The sequence below is a fragment of the Anser brachyrhynchus genome, assembly GCF_964034855.1.
Source record: "Anser brachyrhynchus genome assembly, chromosome: 1".
In the NCBI taxonomy this organism is placed as follows: Eukaryota; Metazoa; Chordata; class Aves; order Anseriformes; family Anatidae; genus Anser; species Anser brachyrhynchus.
The window spans coordinates 156,080,262-156,087,950 of record NC_137694.1 but is presented as its reverse complement, the minus strand read 5'-3'; the positions used below and the strand labels follow the sequence as shown (position 1 = coordinate 156,087,950).

At 47.5% G+C, this 7,689-nt stretch overlaps 1 protein-coding gene across 4 annotated transcripts in view; it reads left to right on the top strand.

The window, feature by feature from the left end:
- The first annotated feature begins 5,193 nt into the window (after nt 1–5,193).
- Nucleotides 5,194–7,689, top strand: part of FARP1 (FERM, ARH/RhoGEF and pleckstrin domain protein 1) — a 215,822-nt gene continuing 213,326 nt past the window's right edge. For 3 of the 4 annotated variants that reach the window (XM_080575909.1, XM_080575919.1, XM_080575916.1), the window contains exon 1: nt 5,194–5,501. The gene's annotated coding sequence lies outside the window, so the exon portion shown is untranslated. Of the gene's footprint in view, nt 5,502–6,349; nt 6,714–7,689 lie in introns of those variants that run through there. The other variant, XM_080575918.1, reaches the window with a different exon arrangement.

Sequence of the window (7,689 nt, the reverse complement as noted above, 5' to 3'; positions counted from 1 at the left end):
GAAACCCTGGATGTGACAGAGCATCAGATAAGGTTCCCCCACTGCCACTTGTAAGTGGGGATTATCCAGGAAGGATTTATTCGGGCACACTGGTATGTTCCAGCTGTATTATCCTGCAGAAAGTCACAGCAAAAATACCAGCAGGGGGATGGAGGGGAAGAGGAGAGCAAAAGAGTTATTACTTTCATGGGAACTGTCAAGTCTGACGATGCTATGAGCCATTCTGAGTTTTGTATTTGCAAGAGGACTCAGCTGTGATTACTCATGGCATAAATTCTGAGGGGCTTTAGAAACAGCATTGGTTTTGCTGTTTTAAAATGAGATTTGCTTATATCGGCCCAGGTACGTAAATGGTTCTTCTTCATCACAGTGTTAAACGGTTTCAGAATCATTTAATGAATTTAGTTGTACAGTCCTTCTGGAAACCATCACACACACACACACACACACCTTTTAATAAACAGTTTGCTCTGTCCAAAATGACAAAAAACACTGGAAGGAAATAAGCTATTATGCAGGGAGTTGTACCTCAAACCCTGAATGCTAAGGACACGTTCCCCTGAAATTTCAAACAACAGATGTGGTTTTCCTCTCAAAAGAAGTACTGAAAGATTGATGGGGTTGGGTGGTTGTTTTCTAAAAGCCGCCTTCAGCAGGGAGATCACGGGCTTTGATTCCTGCCCAGCACGGCATCTTGTGTGGCGGGCTCAATGACACTTGATGAAGAAGCCAGCTCTTCTTCAGTATTACTTTATCTGCTACTCAACATGTGAAATCATTTCATATCTGCAAATATTTTCTCTTTCCATTATCGCTTCTCTCTCCTTACCATGACAGAGGAGGTATAGTGTTTCTGATGGGAATACTGGCATGGGAGGAATACATATTTTGTCTTGATATACAGTACTCTCTTTCCTTTCTTTTGGGAGAGGAGGTGAAAATGGTTTTTAGGAGGGGAAGCCTGAACAGGAATAGCAAATGGATGTTCACCGTTGTTTTTTCTTTTAACAAACCTCTGTATTTTTCTTTGGTTTCTATTTTCTTGAATGTTCCCATGTTTGCAATTTGAAACATTATTCTTTTACAGATAAGAGTAATAAATTATTTTGTTATTATAGTTTTAGTTTACATTGCAGTACTTTGGCATTTTTGTCCATTAATGAATGCTTCAGAATTCTCAGAGTCTCTTAAAAAATGAGCCTTTCTTTTCCCCTTGTACGTGCACATGAAGTAAGCATAAGTGATGCAATCGTATGTAGTTTTGAGGAGCATAAATTTTTCATTAATTTCAAGTGAACTTTTTCAAGCTTCAGGGATGATTCATCTATTAACCATTTCACCGGTGATCGTCTTAGCACATATATGCAGCTAATGTAAAAAATGTATTCACATTGAAACAGACGAAAACACTGGACAATACAAGGTAAATGTGAAGACATAAGAAAAGTGATGTTGTATAATAATACTGAAGTGTTACTGAGAGAGAGGGGGGCTTGTTCTATGAGCTTGATAAGCAAAAGCTGTATGAATTCTGAAGTACTAGGGAACATTTTGCATATATCCTTGAAAGGTTCTCTTTTAATTTATAGTTTTATATGAGCAGGCAGTAAACAAAATCTGGTAATTAACAGGCTGTAAGGGCTTAAGTGGCCCCCAAAGTTAAGACATGCTTGACTGCTAAGATTATACAGTATTATAAAAATTGTTAATTGCCATTGCTTCTAGCTATAGTTTGATGTTGCATTCTGATGTAGAAGCAAGAAGACATGTTAGTTCAACATTACTAACCTTACCAGAAAAGCTAGTGGTATGATAATCTAAACTGAGGACCGCAGCAAAATCATACTGCAAACAAAAGCCAGTGAAGTGGGGGAAGTGTGTATGCTAGGAAACGTGTAATAAAAATAATGGTGAAATGAGACTGAAAGAACCGGATGGGGAATTCTGTCATGCTATTGCAACTAAATTAGCGAAGACATAGGAGTTAACACAAGTTAACTCGCTAGCACAGATATGTGCTAACGCTATGAGCACTAACATTAAGATATGTGACAGAAGGCCTAAGACTGACTAATCAAACGCCTTAGGTTTCCAAGATTGAGCCGTAAACCACATTTACACAGAAACATACTGATAAATCTAGCGCAAAAGTATTTGCTGAAAGGGTCTTTGAAACAAAATTTCAGGCTCCAGGGAAAACATCTGTGGAATGTTTTATGAAAAAAAGAATTACTTAGGCAAAAGATGTAGCTGAAATACCCAGATTTCTACTAGGGCAGCATTTTAGCCTCTCTCCTTAATAAAACAGAGAAAAATATTTGAACTCAACACATTTTTGAAGTCGTTTAGAAAACAGACACAGATTAAGGCCAGAAGAACCTTAGCCTGACATTAGTGTAAACCAGACCAAATAACTTAATCCATACACTTGGGTTTTGAGTACAACAATTTAGTATGACAAAGTACACAGGCAGGCAAACAAGTTATCATATGGCAGGTAAAAATGTGAATTTGCAGGCTCCCTGCCATAACTACCTGTGTACATACATGCACTCTAGAACCTCACAGCAAATAGGAGAAAATTTCAATGAAAAAAATAACTGCAAAACATCCCAGCACAGAAGAGCTGTAAAAAGTGAGAGCTTTCCAAGGAGCAGTATTTGCATTCCACTGTAGCTGCTGCTGTTTTTTTCCTAACAGGGAATTAGGCAGGAGGCACAGAGAGGCAGTCTCTCAAGATGACAGAACCCTTGTAACACGTCTTCCCTTCTCAGGTAAGGCAGAAGCGAACAGTGGCGCCAGCTTGGTTTTGCTTAACCTGAAATTCAGTTCCGGTTCTTCTCTTCTATGTCAGTGGATGCAGACAGATCTTGTGTGTTTTCTTTCAGAAACATGACCATTTTTTTTCTAGAAACATTTTTTTTTTCTAAATTCACCTTCTTTTCAAGAAAACGGATGCTGTCTCTCTCTGAAATTCTCCTTTTTATTTAATGTCCCAACAAATTCTGTATCTTGTTCAACAGGGAAAAAAAATGTGACCTTATGTACTACAGGAAGCTAACAGCAACGATGAGTGCTTTTCCTCACAATCACACCGGAAGAGTACGAGCTGCTGCCATGTGTAATTTACAAGAGAGAAATCATTTTCAGAGAAAAAAAAAAACAACTCTGCTTAGAATTGCAGAGAGCATCAATGGGAATGGATCTGTGAGCGATGACTATGACTGACTAGATAAACACTCTGAGAAACAATAAAGAAGCTTGTTTAGATGTCAGTTGCTAGTTGCTCGATATTTCCAGAAGACTCAAGAACAGAGTCAATTAAATAAACCAGACACAAGCTTGTCTGTGGCTCCTGGAGAAATGACCAATGTGTTACCACGTTTGATGACTCAGTAAGCTGACCACTCAAGAGAATATTTTACTGTTGCTTTTTGGAGCTCAGTAGTAAATGATCAAATAGCTGCAGGGCAACCTGCTACTTCTGTTTAGCGGTGAGAAAAGTTTCAAGGTCACTCAAACTTGGAAGGCACTGAAGATGACCTCACCCATGTGATGTAGACTACAACAACTCTTTGTTAGGTGTGAATGAGGCATCAGTGATTTGGAAGTCTGCGTAAAAAACACCAGGAAATTCTAAATGTTATGGTTGATCCCTGTGGTACTGCTCTTACTGCAACAGCACCTTAATTAGTGGTTAAAGCTGCTGACAAAGTAAGTATTTTTTTTTTGGGGGGGGGGGTGGACTTATTAATTATGCCAGTGTTTTTAATCATGGATCTTGTTAGAATAAGCAGGCAGCCTTTCTTCTTGGTCTTCTACTGACAGGCTGTGCATTTTTTGTGGGAAAAAGTCTGGGGGAATATGACAGTAATTACTATCTTATCAAGTATTGACAGCTAAGGACAATTTCCAGCCTTTCAGTCAGTAACCCATGTACATGGCTAAAGTTTTGTGGCTGACCTAAGAAACGGAGATCTCTTGATCTCACAAGGTTGGTTGGCGTATTTTTGCAGATACACCAAGGTATCTGTCGTGAGGTGTTTGTGCATAGAGGCATTGCTGTTGACAGCAGAGGAATCTGTCTTTTGGGGATTTAGCAAGGGCAAGGCTTAGAGGAGAAAATATTTATGGTGTTCACGTACCTTTTCTCTTTGCTGCAATGATGAAAATATGCTATCCGGGGATAGCGGTTGGGCTCCTCAAATGGCCCACAGACGCTAGGAGCTCAGAACAGTAGCTCTGTAACTACACAATTAGTTCACTGCTCCCTCCCGAGTCCGTGAGAGAACTTCTAAGGCCTGAAGCGTTTCCTCTGCATTACTCATTTGTGTGCTCTACCCCCCAGTCACCTTCAGGAAAAAATATTGGGTAAAAGGCAGGAAAAGGCTGAAAAGAGAGGCACACCCTAACGCTTAAAGAAACGGACAGTGGTGTGAGGTGCTGTCTGCAAACGTTTATGCTGGTCCTGGGTGTATTGGGGAACCTCTTTGCCACAGCTTTAAGTCTTCTCTGAGGGAATGGATGTGCAGTGGCTCTGGAAGAGGTGTAGTCCCCAGCCTCGGTCCTTGCCTGGAGTTCTTTCAGCCCACGTCCTGGAGCGGAGGCTTTTGAGACAGCCCTTGATGCTCCGATTGCTGCTACCTGTTAAATTTTACTGCGCTGTAGTCTGCTGTTATCTAATGACGAAGCAAGTAATGAACATAGAGCTTGAATATGCCACCCGTACACCACCAAGTCCTTTCTCAGGTGTCTCAGAGAAGTGCTTGGAGTACGAGGAGTGTGGAGTGATACCTCTTGGTAAACCCACCATTTCTTCCTCTTTATTTTTAGGGCAGGGAACCAAGGGATCGCAGCTCCGCGCAACCCCCTTGAGGTGACACCCCCGGGGCTCCCCCCGGACCCAGCTTCAACCTCCTGCCAGCCGGGAACGAGACCACCAGCCCCACAGCGGTGGGGGCCGACCCCTAACCCGCTGCCACACCGCGGCAGCGACCGCCGAGCGCCTCCCCTCACGCCCTGCCCGCCTCGCCCCTCAGGCTCCCCTCAGGCCGCCCCCCGGCAGCAGGGAGGCGGGCGGGCGGCCATGGCGAGGCGCCGCCGCCTCCCGTGAACGCTGGAGGGGGCTCTCGGCCGCCTCCTGCCGCCGGCGGCTCCCCCTCCGGGAGGAGGCAGGCTTAGGGGAGGCGCGGCCGCCCTTCCCGTTGCCGCTCCCCCGGGCAGCAGGCGGCAGCAGGGGCTGCCCCCAGCCGCCTCGCCCCCTTTCTGCTCCGCAACCCGGGCGGCCGGCCGGGCTCCCCCCTCCGCGCCGCACAGCCGGACATGGCGACCCTGCTCCTGCGAGCCCCCCGCTGCCCTCCTCCTCCTCCTCCTCCTCCCGCCGCCTTCTCCTCCTTCTCCTCCCCGCGGAGCTTTTAATGGCTCGGACCTCCGGCGGCCGAGCGCCACTGCCCCCGCACCAGCCGCAGCGAGGAGCCCCGGCAGCCCCAGCCCCGCACACGGTAAGGGCGAACAATGGGACCGGGCGGGACCGGCACCGGGCACCGGGCACCGGCGGCGACGACAACGGGGAGCGGCGCCCCCGGCCCCGCCGCCGCTTCCCCGGGCGGTGACAGCGCCCCGAGGGCGCCGCTCAGCCCGGCTTAATCCCATTAGCAGCGCGGGGAGGCACCGGACGGACCGACGGACCGACAGACCGACGGCGGAGGGGCTTTTGTTGGCCCCCCGGGCTGCCGAGGGAGCCCCGAGGGGGGCACCCATGGGTGCCGGGCGGAGCCGTGCCCGCCCCTGCCGGCCCCCGAGGGGGGTCCCCGCGGTCCCCGCTGCTACCGGGGCCCCCCGAGGCTCCGTGGGGCTGCGGGGGTCCTGGCCCGGCCTCCCCCAAAGCCCCACCGACCCTCGGGTGGGGTTTGCGACTTTATGTCCGGAGTGGGAGCTGGCGGGGAGCAGGCCTTGTCCTTTGTGCTTCTGCTTCTGTGTTTTATTTAAAAGCACGCAAACTCTGTGGAGGTGTGTTTCTTTTTTAAAGTTGCTGGGTTGGCTCGGTGGCTGGCGTGAAATAAACGAAGCGGGCGGCGTGTCGCTTCTCGGTGCCAGCCTGTCCTCGCAGGGTTTCCTTCGAGGCGGCGTGTCCCCAGGGAGGGGAAGGACGACCGCCCCGGTGTTGCTTGGTGCTTTTATTCTCCCCGTCTCCCAGCTACTTTGACTCTTGCTCCTTGTGTCGCTTCCAGTACGTATTTACAGCGAGCGGCTGACACTGGCTTCGAGCCAACAACAATAAAACTCTCCAGCGGTCCGGCTAAGCAAAGCCCCAAACGTTCTTCTGAATCAAGACCCCCCCCCCCTTTTTTTTTTTTTTTTTGTTTTTAATTTCTTCATTTTTATTTTCCGTTCCCTCAACTGAGGGACGTTTGCTGGAGATCTGCGGTGTCTGGCTCGGGCTGGAGCCGTTCAGCAGCTCTCTGAAAGCGGGGAATCCTCTTAGCCTCGCCGCACGTGTGCTCCGAGGGCCGCCGCCGAGCCGGCCGGGTGCACGCCGGGACGGGTAGTCCATGGGCCGGGATCCCCCCGTGGCCTCCTGCCTCGCTAATCCATCGCTCTCGTCGCCGTGCTTCGGCTCCAGAGCCTCCTCCTCCCCTTGGTAAGCGGCGAGGATGAGGGGTTGTTCGTAACGCGCCGAGTTACGACTGCTATTTTTGCAAGTTTCGATGCCGGTAAGTCTGCCCAGACGCTCGGTTCGTTTTTTCCCCGCAGACCGAAGCTCAAATTTAGCTGTGGAAGGGATTGTTGGCAGCAGGGCCAGCTGTCAGCCTCGTGGGAAGGGGTTAGAAAACTGGACTGCTCTGCTTGCCTTTTGCAAAGTCTTCAGTATGGCCAACTAAATTGTTTTTTTTTCTCCTGCGCTCTGTTGTCTTGACTGAGCCAAATACACAAGGAGAGCGGGCGGCATGCTTCACACACAGTGACACGCGGCTTCAAAATGTCAAAAGTTGGTAAGAGGCCGAATGCGGAACACCAAAGCCTGACTTTTACTTAATGGCTGGATTTCAAATTGGAAATCTTTTTTTTTTTTCCCCAAGTTGACACAGTTCATTAGTCATTGTGCAATCAGTGTCTTAAAACTTGCTACTTGCAACCAATTTTTTTTTTGGAAAGAAGATTGTGGGTGATGAATGACCAAAGGGGAAATGCTGCTTAAATGTGACGGTTTAAAAAAGAAAAGAAAATGACTCGCTTTAGGAGATTTATTTCTGCATTAAAATTCAGATAGAGAATTCTAAAGTTATAGAACTATTCAGTGATTTTTCCCTGCTGATTTTAGATTAATTTGACTTAGGAAAAAATCCAAGCTTCCACTTAAGAAATTCATCTATGATGAAAGCTGGCATTTCATTTTAAAAAATACAAAATTCTTGATGCTAATGAAGATGAGGCTGCCAGTGCTGGCAGTTTTTTGCGTTATGTATGTTTGGTGATGGAGTTGCACAAAACTTCCTTTTTTTTGCCTTGAAGTATCTTTGCATTAAATCACTGGTGTGCTCATGGGCTAGGATTTCTAAAAGAGGTTGACAAATGCGGTGACTCCCAGGCTGGCTTCTGCTAGAGCAGAAAGCTGGGGAAGGGTGGTCCATGGGATGGGCTTGTTTTCAGTGCTTGCAGTGGAAATCCAGTGGCTGGGCAGAGAAACTT